The 12,710-nt window shown below is 37.4% G+C and overlaps 1 long non-coding RNA gene across 1 annotated transcript; it reads right to left on the bottom strand.

The window, feature by feature from the left end:
- Positions 1 to 3,516: 3,516 nt before the first annotated feature.
- LOC104141564 (uncharacterized) lies at positions 3,517 to 12,403 on the bottom strand. The gene is made up of 3 exons (XR_693567.2): positions 12,203 to 12,403; positions 9,890 to 9,979; positions 3,517 to 3,612 (listed from the first exon to the last, which is right to left on the bottom strand). It is a non-coding gene; the product is annotated as an uncharacterized lncRNA (long non-coding RNA).
- Positions 12,404 to 12,710: the final 307 nt, after the last annotated feature.

Here is a 12,710-nt window from a genome sequence, read left to right as displayed (position 1 = left end):
AATGCTTTCTTCCCCATATTTAAGGGCCTTACATACTGGCCTGGAGTTACACCAGGTCATAATAACCATGTAGGGAAACATGGTTGTCAAGGCCAAGTTAAGAGGCCTGCAGCTGTTCCATGGAGCTATACTGAAGCTTATATTTTTAGTGTAGCCTTCAGAGAATTTATTCTTAAAAGTCTGACAGTAGACATTAGAGTAAACAATGAGAAACTGAAAACTGACACAACTAGAAATGTTTTAATGATTCTAAGGTTAGAAATTTTAGTGTTTGTGCTCCTATATAAAAATCCACTTTTAAAAGCACATTTCATTTTCCTATGCTTTCTTGCCCTCATAACAGGAGGGCTGTTCCTACAGTCATTCAAAGCAAAGATGCAAAACTCTTTAGAAGACCCAGTTTTTTATTTTTAGAAAATAATACTTCTCTGGATCCGTCCTATTTTCTCTGCAGTTTCCATATATCAAAGAGGGACTTTTCTTCTTGAACAAAACGGAAGTCAATGTAGCATATTAAATGGTTATGCTGCAGACATTTTCTACACAACTTCTTCTGTATTTCATACACAAATGGCAGGATATGCATAATTCTAGCCAACAGCTGAGTCGTATTTTCACATAAATTATTACATTAGTGTATCAGGCGCTTCCAAGCGTCCAAGACACGATAAACCCTGTAAAGAACTCAGAGGGCATAGTGACATATTAAACTGATGCAAAGATGACTTCAGAGAACTTTGTATAGACTACAGGGACACAGTTATGTATCCAGGAAGCGAGGGAGGAGGAGGATGCAGTTGTTTAAAGAGAAAGAGGTCTCTATTGAAAATGACAGATTTGAAGATACTGAAGAAAAACTATCAGGATTTGGACATCTGTGAGACATGCGCTGTATTAGTACTAGGGCTGAGTATTGTACAGAGGAATATATCTTAGCTAGTGGCACTAACAGTCTCTCTATCTTAGCTGTTAGTTAAGAAGATTCACTGTCTGTTTTCCTGGATTATGCATTATAAATTAACCCTTTTAATGTGATTTCAGCTTGCAGAACTTAAAGTTACTGATGGACATAAAATTAAGGTCTTACTCAACCATGTCATACTGTTTGCCTAAATTACATGCTATTCTACTGATTTCCAAAGCTTTAATAAAATGCTATGCAAATAACTGTTCTTTTGCATGTTCAAAATGAGTGTCTTCTGCCTCTTTCTCATCTTTCCCACATTCTGATAATGAGCAGTGTCCTTCACAAACTTATGCAAGTAATCTAACATTCCAAGGAAGCATCCCTCTGGGTCTAGAAATGTTGAATCAAGTGTCAGCATTTTCTCATCCATTTCCTTTTGTTTTCAATAGTTTAGACAACATCATAGTTGCCAGTAAGACTAATAGCTCATTCAGCATCAATTTGAAAAATTAAGCATGTATTTGTATATCTATCACCCTGTACTCAAATACACTTTTTAATTTGTATGCATGTTTTGGATTACAGCCAATGTTTTTAAGTGTTCCAGAACCCTGAAAAGAGGATCATGGTAGTGCTTCTTGTTTTATCAGTGATTAGGATAGTCACACTAAAGCTCAGGATTCAGCTTCTCTACATGATTCAATGCACAGCTTTAAAACTAAGGTTTATCCATCTCAAAAAAGGAGCCCCTTAAAGAAGTCCCCAAACAACCTATTGGGTGCTCTGGTCATTCCAGCTGGAGCCACTTTGCTTCAGATTAAAAAACTTACATATCCAGGAATAGGGACTGAAAGACAGGTCTCCCAGAACTGTGATTTAACTGCCAATCTTTCTTTTATGCTCAATATGTATTTGAAATACTTTATAACATGCATAAAAATCAAGCTTAAGCAAGACATGGATTTGTATTCTAAAAAGCACATTTTCAACCTGCTTGTATTCTACTAGGAGGCAGGAGACTTGGGCTCCAACCGCCTTCCCAACAAACAGCAAGGAGATCTGAATGTAGATTTATACATTCTTGGCAGCAGTCTTGGTTACCAATCACAAATAGATTAGGATGTTTCCTCCTTGCTGTTTTTGTGAATGGTACCTATCACCTTGAAATTTGCATTCAGCCAAAACCAATTCATCAAATTCCACTGGAAATTTTTACAGCTTTTCCTTGGATCCAATCCAAGGAAGGATCCAATCCTTCGATTGGATATATAAACTATCAATCCATTTAAAGAGGGCACACACATATGCTAATTATCACCTTTGAGAACCAAAATTAACATTTGAGAAATGTACAAACACTTTCTAGCTAGGAAGAAAGTGCTGTTTGCTACTTTTTAGCAGGCATTTTTACCTTAGAATTTACTGAAGGTTAAAAAGGAATTATGTTCTTTACTCTCCTGTTCTCATTTTCAGCTATAGCACACATTTTTAAAGCCTGTTGATGACATAAGAAAATTATGACTTAAATTAACCTCTGGATTATCCCTTATTCGTTGCGCAATATTTGATTACTGATATCACCACTGAATCAAATATGCTGGGAACTCCATAGATCCATTTGATTCTAATTGGTTTTGTGGGTGATTATCATCTTGGGATGTCAAGCAGATAAGCTGCCTCTCTGAGATTCTAATAATGGGTGCACAAAAGATCCCATAACATCCAATACAGAAGCCACTTGGCAAGTAGAAGAGGGAAAGAAAGAAAGAAAGGAGGAAAAAAAAAAAGCATCCTTTCTAAAGGACTGCTTTTCCACATGTCAGGACCCTTTACAGTATTGGAAACAATCTGGAAGGAAGTAGAGGAAAAATGACCAGAACCATTTTTGATCAAGGTAATTTTATCAAATTTTATACTAGAGGGTAACCACAGGAGGCAAGAGTATTTGAACAAGCATAAAAGAAAAATTAGACTGATATTGCTGAACATGCATAGAACTGGTAACGGTTGCAGAGTCGTGTCATTTTAAGTAACATAGTCCTATAATCAGTGTATAAAAATAAATACAAGGTATTTATTGAAGGAAAACGGTGAAATCAAAAGCAAGTTATCTGAAGACTTAGCTGTACAAGCAATTATTCTTCTAAGGTGATGTGCAAAGTTACAGTGGCCGCTGTATTCAGACACGGGAGGTGGTAGCGTGCTGCCCCCCAGAGACTGGATTGATTGTTTCTGTTAACAATGTTCTCATTTTTAATATTAGCAGCAAAATCGTGCAACCTTGCTTTGCCCTAGGCCCAGATAGCTCTGATCTGGTTAGTTCTGATCTATCATAGGCTTCAACAGCCACATTAGGGAAACTGATCATTTTCTTTACTGCTACAGCTGAAATTTATATCTGCATGCAATAGCTAGGTGCAGTGTTTTATGCTTTCTGCTATTGTATATCTGAAGTTTCCAATATATTTACAGTCATAAAAATAAATTTGGATATTTATTATATGCTCATACAGAATCACATATCTTTATGTACTGGTTTTTGTCCTTACTTTAAAGTAAATAACACGAGAGAACTAATTGTATGTAGTAGCTTGGTGGCTGCCAAAAACGTACCAAGGTAAATAAGTCTTCCAACTCATTCTTCCAAATCCTCTCTAGCTGCCTCAGCTCTTGCTTAGTTTTGAAGATGCTGCAGATTGTCACAACTGCAATGAAACCAAGAGATATACAAAGTCACAGAAGATTGTGTAACAGTGAAAATAGTGTTATCACTAAAAAAAAAAAAACAAAAAGAAAAGGAAAAAAAGGGCCTAAGAAGCAGTAACTCTGGGTTCAAACACTCACAGCCGACTCCCTGGATCCATCTTGCCTGCCACTGTAAATCTATTTGGTTTTTTAAACCCTTCTAACCTTATTTGACTAAGCAAACCAATCTCAAGCATCCCCCTCCTTTCCGGGGCACCGTCTTACCTAGCTCCCCCCCTTTCTTTATTCTGGTCCCCTTTTCTCCTCCTCATCTTTTTAACCCAACTGACCATTCCCCAGGACTTTTTCCTGCTGCTTCCTTCATGTTCTTTCTTTGTGAAATGCACTCCACATGTCTCTTTCAACTGGATGTCTTACAGTCTTGAAGCCTCAGTCTGTATTTAAAAGTGTGGAATTAAAATGCAAACGTTATTTTTCAAATAACTGATGCTGCTTTGTTTAGTCTCCCCATCTCTACATCCACATGCTACCTGTTTCCACTCTGAGAAATAGGCTAGATAGAGGCTAGATCCACTTTGTTTTAATTTTGGTAAAACACACAAAAAAACCTGATACAGAATAATACAGAATATTTCCTGTACTGTATCATAATATCAAGGAAAAAATGACTCATTTCTATTCTGTCCTTCATTTCGGTCACAACAGAAATTTATTTATAACAAGCTGAAAGCTTGTGAGGTTTCAGCAACAGAAGGAAATACACATGCAGTTTGAAGACAGGCAAAGCGATCTAGAAGAAGCATGGTTAGACCTATGGGAGACTGATTACAGAGCAAGTATACATCTTCTAGGTACCAGATAACTCGGTCCTCAGGGTTCTTCCTGAAGCAAGTGGAGAATGAAGTGCAGGGAATATAAGGTAAAGTCTCACATGCATGGCTGCAGGGATATTAATACTACTACAATTTTTGGAGTGATATTTTCACAAGGTTGAAAGCAAGGACCCATGCAGATAAAAAAAATAGAGGCATAACCCCATCAGTTCATCAAATGAGCTACGAGTTATCAATTTGATAACTGAGCTCACAGCAGGTACTTGGGGTTAAGAATGTTTCTGACAGCTCTACTGTTAATCTTCAAGGAAAAACCTAATCTCTTGGCTAAAGAACTCCAGGGAGAGCACACAAAGATGCAGGGAGAGGGGTAGTCTTGCATAGTGTCCCTATTCAAAGTCAACCAAGGGCTTTTAAGCCACTGCTCCAAATCAGCCCGCCTTAGCTGTAGCCTAGTAAAGAGCTCATGTAGAGCCAGCAGAATGTTCTTCCTCCCACCCCGCCTCCCTTTTTCCTTAACTTTGAGAACAAAAGTTCTTGCTACCTGGTGACCGCCTCCGACTTTGAACAGAGCAGTTTTAATGATTGTAAACAAGGTTAGTTCCAGCAGGAACTAACCAAACACAAAGCAAAATCAAACACAGGAGAGAGATTTTGCAACCACTGGTAAAATACAATCAAAATCCTCCTTCAACCAAATGTGATTTTACTGCAGAATGTATTTGTTATTTCAGATAGTGATGCAACATAGAATGTCTGCCACTTCTACCTTAAATTCACCAGTTTTTTTCAATGCTTGAAAAAGATTGTTACCTGTATCAAAAATAGGCATAACAGTCAGATGACAGTTTAATTCTGCACTTAATTCAAGAGTAGCTGCCACTTATTTTTCATGTATATGTCTACATATATACCTTATTCACTTAGATATAGATGATATAGATATAGATATATGCCTATAATAGGATTCTATTGACGTTTTCAAGATTGTTATATCAATTGTAAGCTTAAACAGAATGTAAATCCAGTCATTGTTAGAACAAAGGATCAGCAAAGTCTTCAGGGCTACACAGTAGATGTACTTCAGAACATACAGGTAAATGCCACAGCATGCACATTTCAGTACAGAACTAGGCAGGAACAGCATTCCCATTGTAATAGGTATCCCCCTTTTCAGTTCAGTAATCAAATAGGTTTGCCTGGTCAATGTCTGCCTTTGTCTGGGTCTGACCTACATGTTCCGATGAGGGACATCTTTGTCTCACTTTTCTTTGGTCACTGAGTTCATGGACCTCAATAGGCGGCGACTTGCAGTCCATTAACAAGAGTTCTCAGCTCAGCCCCAGGCCACCCAGAAGCCCTGGTGCATGTTCTCACTGAATGGCTTCACTGGTGGCCCATTCAAATGTGCTAATGTCAGAAAAAAGAGTTGAATGGAAGAGCCAATGTACACCATTGCTCAGGCAAAGTGACTGCAGCCTCCAACAAAGCCTCCCCTGTGGTGATGTTAAGCAGAGTTATCAATAGTGCTAAGGCAGAGCAAGAACTAATGCTCCAATCATGTCATCAACAGGTGGCACAGATGCAGCCACTTCAATACAGAAATCACAGGGCAACATTTCCTGGTAATTCTATCCTCTTTCCAGTGCTAACGTACAGAAAAATGTGCAGATGTCATGTGGCTCTCTTGTAGTGTGTCAGACCCCCTTGAACTGAGCTCCAAAGGCCTTTTTTGTTTTCCATTTCTTTTACTATTCACAGCAACTGTAGACAGTGTTAAAGTCTCATTTTTTGTAAAGCAGAAATCTTAGTTTTTAAAGTACACATAAATAGTTTTCTTTAGTTTTTTCCTGAGCTGTGTGAATGGACTTTTCAACCAAGAAAGGGAACAGTTTCGGTATTCAGAACAATACTGGACACATTATTATACCCTTTCATTAATTCTTAGAGTACCTATTAAGTTATTTTGACTTATTTTAAATGAAAATATACTTGATCTCACTACACAACATCTTTTCTTCTCACTCGACTACAACGTTCACTTCTAATGCTTTGGGAAAAAATACGGCATCAAAAAAACAGGGCTCATAATTTTGAATGCAATGCCTATATAAAGTAAACTTGCAAAGCACATCTCAGGCAAAAAAGTGCCACAGGTTCTTGCTCTAATCATAATTTTTGCAATAGGTTTCCACTGCTGTTCCACTGCAATAGAGTTACTGCTGTAGGTGGTAAATGTGTGGCACAAGGGAAGTCATCTCCACAAAATGTTACTGCTGATCAAGATGGAGACCTTCCTCTCTGTCAGGCCTGAAAATCTGAATTCCTTTTCAAATCATTCATGTGAGACAGAAGGGGAGAAAATAGAAAACAATAAAAAAAATCCATTGTCAGGAGAAATCCCAACACTTAAACAGGCTAAGATAGGACTCTTCCTACAAGTGGTTACAACAGTCACAGGCAATCAATCATTCAGGGCTGTCCACAGACCACGGCCACAGACCTCTCATCAGAATGCTTTCCTGCACTCTGTAACTAACCTGAAACCAAAAACCACAGCTATAACAAGTCACGGAAAGAGGCAGAAGAAACAACACCAGTATTCTAGGCCTTTATGCCGCAGGGAACTGGATGAATACAATTCCCAGATGATTTCAGGAAGATAGTTGAGCCTCATGTTATAAAGGCAAGAGGAAAAAATGCCAGTAGTCCCTGGCAGTCCAGCCAGGGGGAAAAAAGCCCTCTTATCCTGACTTTGTCAATTAGCTGAATCCACTGCTTCCCAGCAGGGGACACCTTTACTTTGAATATAGACGGAGCAAAATCACGTGCCAGAAACATGAAGTAGGCAACTGTCAGTCCTGCACAAACAACAGACTTAACATTCCTTCTCTTCAATGCAAAGAAAATCCACTTTAATGACAAATATAATTGATGGAGAGAGCTAAGATTTATGAGTTACAGTTTTTTTTTTCTAGTGGTATCATGGGGTCTGGCACATAGATTTACTGTCAGAGGATTCCTCCCCACCAAGCTGCTCTTCTTTCTTATCCATTACCATATATACACGATGTCAATATAAACATTGACTTAAGAATTTAATAATAACTCTATGGATATGATTTGCATTATTTACTATTTCTCTAATCTACCTCTGCATAATTCAGATATTCCAAATTCAGCCTGGTAGTATATTTAAAAAAAGCAAAAAAACTTTGTAATGTACAGTGATAATGTATCATTAAATCAGCCTAGATCAGGGATCTAGGACTATTCATTTAAAACAATAGGACAGCTCCACCGAAAAAAGATCTTTTTCCTTAGATTCTGCAAAAATACAGAAGAACAACCCTAAGACACAAATGAGCTCTACATAGACATCTACCCATTCAATTCATTATTGCATCAGGTACACATAAGGGTTTCCATGACCCTTTTCACAAAGCTTTATGGAGTAGTGTATCTTTATGCATATTGACTATCTTTCTCTGAGCTTTCGAAAAAGGAAGACAAAGCAAAAGAATCTTCTGATAAAATAAACGTTTTCACTGGTACCTAATTGTGTACTAATTGTTACTAAGTGTATGCCACTGAGTATAGCATACAAAACTTTGTCTAAGCAAAGTTCTAATGTGCAGACTTCAGGAACCCTTGAAAGCGTGTTTATCTTCATTTTGCATTTTGTAAAAAAAACTTTCATTGCAATTAGAACTGCTTAGAGATTTGCATTTCAGGAGAACAAAACTTTTTTCATATTTTCATTTTAAATGTTGCTGCACAATTTCAGAAGGATATTCCAAAAGATTCTACTAGAATAACACAGGGGGAAAAATAATTTCTCCATTAAAACCTTTTTCAAACTAATTTGCCTCAAGCAAAAGCTGTTTTCAGTTAGCACAGAATCATCTGCTTTTCATTATTTTCCTCTTCTTTTATTTGGTATGCATATGACCTTAAAGGTTCAGCAGATCTCTGTGGAACTTTAAATTGTGAAATTTGGGAAAGAAACTCCTGCGGGTTTGCATGACTAAATCTTTGCTGCCTTTATAAACATACACAAAAATGAAGGCCCAAAACCCAAGCCACAATAATTTCACAGCTAGCTTTCTCCCTCCACATCTCAAGTTCTCTACATCTGAAAGTAACACCTCCACTTTGCTGCCTGCACTGCAGACAGGAATTTGGTGCCTCCTCCCAGAGGACTGATAGGTAGGCTATGGTACCCAGGTGGCACAGTAACTCTTATTACAAAACTCCTGTTCTCAAAGAAAATGCCAAACTATCATAGAATAAAGATAATATCTTAGAATAAAAAAAACCAAACCTTCCTAAAAATCACAATTAATAACTGGCCTTTTTTTTTCTTCCTTTTTAATAATGTCAGGACTTAAAATGCTGATCATTCCTTCTAATTTACCCAGGAGTTCTCACTGTTTTCTGGTACCAGAACATATAATAAGGACTGCAAGTTTGTACATTTAAGGTCTCATGCCTACAAACACACTTACATACCTGCCTATATATACTCAGAGGAATAATCCCTTTGATTAAAGCAAAGTCTTTAACTAAAAAAAAAAAAAAATTCCTTTCAATGCTTTTTCATGCTATATGTGTATGTACAGATCCAAATACAGAACAGGAACATCTTCTAAAATACAAGTTGGTACCATGAAAAGAAGGGAGGAAAAGATCAATATTTATTTCTCTAATCCAATGAAAAAGCAAACAATATCTAGATGTCTAATATTAAGGTTGGCTTAACACATGGCTCCATTTTAAATGGGAAGTAGCAGCTTCAGTTCTTCACGGTGTGATATTTATCACTGTCTAATAAAAATTCTGTGCCTTACAAATTCTATAATCAGTACGTCAACCACCTAGTATCATGGTGATAATCATACACAATATTTCAGCTTTATATAGATCTCAGACATTGTCGCTTCAAAGAAGAGAACAAGAGTAGAGAAGAAAGAGTTCTCCTTCTTTAATGAGAAAACAGCATAAGGGTTTCTTTTCAAAGATGTTTTTAAGGCCTTCACAGCATGCTAAGAAAATTGCATTACAGCTATCTGAATTAAGTGTCTTTACAATTGTCTCGTAATTTAAAACTTAAAATCAAATAGGTTGCTCCTATGTTCAAAATGACAACTGCTATCCCCACTAAAGCAGTGTAAATTACAACATTTGTGACGACACGCATTTCCATTGGCTGTGTTTGCAGGCAATAGGCATTCCATAAGAATCCACAATTAGCTTGTCTACATTGTGTGCTAAATGAGGCAATAATCACTATCCTAATATTTGATTGCTCAAGAATCCTATTTTACTACAATGTGTGTATCTGATGCAAAATATATAAATATAAGGCAAATGCCCAAACTCTGCTTAAGCTTTGCAGTGTTCGCAGCACACAACATTTTAGCGTTACGGGACAGACACTTACTGCAGATTGTAAGATAGATACAGTTGTCCCATCAGCACAGGCCAGTGCAGCTTTCCAGTCTGATCAGGGCTGTGCACATTCTTGACTATTCTGTAATGCAAATAAATGAACAAAAATTGTTACAAGAGAGTGCCTACAGGTAACTTATAGAAAAAAAATGTATCTGGATTTATATCATAGATGAAAAATAGTTAAGAAAATGTGTGTACTCTTAAACAATCACAAATCTCTGTGGGGAAGATGTGATGACAAGAGGGGGTCATCCACATTTTTAGGTAACTATGAGAACTGTTAGTACTTTCAGCATACAGAACTAGTGTGAACTGTTACAGATGGAAGTATTTGACTCCAGTTATTCAGTGCCGCAAGAGTTAAAATTGGGAGTGAATATTAGTTCTTCCACTGGTGCTAGGAGAAAGCAAGCACTGCCTCTTTTCCTTAATTTAGTAAACCTTCTACCCAATTCTCAGCCAGGCGAAGACAGACAGCCCTTTACTTCTGCTATAATCTACCAGATGTTCACATAAAACCAAAGAGTGGGACGACTCTACAGGGGTCATAATTCAGAACAGCATCTGATAGTGGAGATCCTTGCCTAAAGCTGTAGAGAAGCCTGCCCCCACCTCCCTTCTCCCGCCTCCATAGAGGTGACTATAAAAATACTCTTCACCAGGCTGGCAGGCACAGAACCATTAAAAAGAAAGAAATGCTATCATACAGCTATCATATGCTATTCACAGGTCATGATGTCAGTATGACTCTCTCTTTCTTCTTATTCCCCTTAATCCTAATCTTTTCTGGAGCTTCTCTGCTATCTTTCACCCCAGTGTGTAAACTTGCTTTAGCCATTCCCTCCTGTGGTTCTTGGAGGGGAGTAGGCTTACCTTTTTTCCTCCTGCTCTGTGAGGATTTCCTTTTCTGCCATCTCACACTCCATCTACCTCATACTGAAACACAAACATGCTCCCAACCTTTTCCCTTCTTACAGGATGCAGTAGTAGCCTGAGCTTTTAAGAGCAAGGAACCTGAATCAAACCTCTTTCTTGTCCTAGCCACTTGAGAAAACAGGGCAGAGAAAGGAGAGAGAACAGAACCTTGAATACTAGCCAAAACAGTGAGCTATTGCCATGAAATCATAAAAATGTAAGGCTGAAATAGATTTCAAGAGATCATCTAGTACAGCAGGGTGCATTAAGGAAGAAATCTCTCTGCTGACAGCACTAATGAGGGGCTATAAATACTACCATTGCACCTCAGCAACTTTTTGCCAGAGTATTTGGCTGTAGGTTTTTTTTTTTTTAATCACACAATTTCTGTCACTCAGCGCAAAAAAACCAAAAAACACACCAACTCACATCTCAGTATGTGGTACTAACTTTATATAACACTTCTTTCTATAATGTAGTCTAAAATTCTTTTGCTCAAAGAACTGGTGCACAAAGAATTTCTTCCTCTTGTAAGCCATTTTCAGAAAAGAAGGGTTAAATAAAAAGTAGTTATTATTGCTAAACTCATTGAAATTGTATTTGTGGCAACAAAATGGATTTTTTTTTTAGTAGTGCACTGGATTGACAGGAAAGCAGCTGCTCTGCAACAAATAACAGTGAAAATTTATAAGAAACCAGGGCAAAAGAAAGACTGTTGGTTTTGCTCATCCACATCGAAAAGAGCATGCTTTGATCTTTCCCAGACTAATTACTGCTCTGTGTTTGACTATTTTGTACATTAGTTGCTTCATAGAAAATCGTAACTATTGTAATACACCGCTATAACAAAAATGTAAATGAAAATATGGCATCCAATAAATGAATCTTGGCAAAAGTCATAGAACAGAATACCTGTATAACACAAATGTTTTCTAAGTGTTTTGTAGCTGAGCAACATCATGTGCACTGGATGTAAACGTGAAACAGATATAAAAGAACAGGTATGTGTTTAAGAAAGAGAAGAGAGATCAACACACAGCACTTCATGATGCATATTTCTTAAATATTACCAGAGTTCTAAGATTAGATGATTTATATAGGTATCTTAAATGCTACTATCCTACAGTAAGCATAGCATAGTACAAGAGCTCCTCTTATATAAGAATTGTATTATTTTTAAGTTCCTATGAGCTTGTGAAATTAAGTTGAAAGAAATGTTAACTGTGAACAAGTAGGTGATATAACCATCAAAGATCATTTTTTGTAAATAAATAATCCTCCTCAAAGCTTTAGTGCACATAGTCACAAAGAGAAAAACAAAATGTCTTTTCATAAAGGGAAGGAAATTGAAAACTTTCCCCAAAAGCAATGGGCTGCAAAACCATACCTTCAAGGAAAAGGTCTCACTTCCAGCTCTGGCAGTTTTATGGTTTCCTATGTTTCCTCTGAGTGCCTGATCAGGCGTTCAGTCTCCACACCCTTCTTGTTCCTCAACCCTGAGCAGACAGGCAATGGCTAAACCCAGAGTTCATTCCTCGCTTTTTGGAAAGCAAGCAGAATTTCCAGACACTGTTACCCTCAGAGTCCATCTTCCTGCAAATGCAACAGATAAATAGCTTCCAAATGTGATGTTACAGAGGATCACACAGATGGGACATTTTGTTGCTAAGTCTAGCTTTATACAGTTTTTAAAAGAGATATACATAGGCACATTTGCAACATTTGACTCCTTTTAGTAAGAATAACTCTTATATAACAAAAAGGAAATATTGCTACTACTTATTAGCTCCTTAAATTTGTCCTTATCCTGTCTCTTGGCAGGTCTTATATGCTGAAAGCATGCTCTTTTCTAAAAAAGCACAGCAGTATCTGGTAATATTACCACAGTGTCTACA

Source organism: Struthio camelus, chromosome 5, assembly GCF_040807025.1.
Source record: "Struthio camelus isolate bStrCam1 chromosome 5, bStrCam1.hap1, whole genome shotgun sequence".
NCBI lineage: Eukaryota > Metazoa > Chordata > Aves > Struthioniformes > Struthionidae > Struthio > Struthio camelus.
The sequence above is the reverse complement of the archived record's forward strand: the minus strand, read 5'-3'. Positions and strand labels throughout refer to the sequence as shown.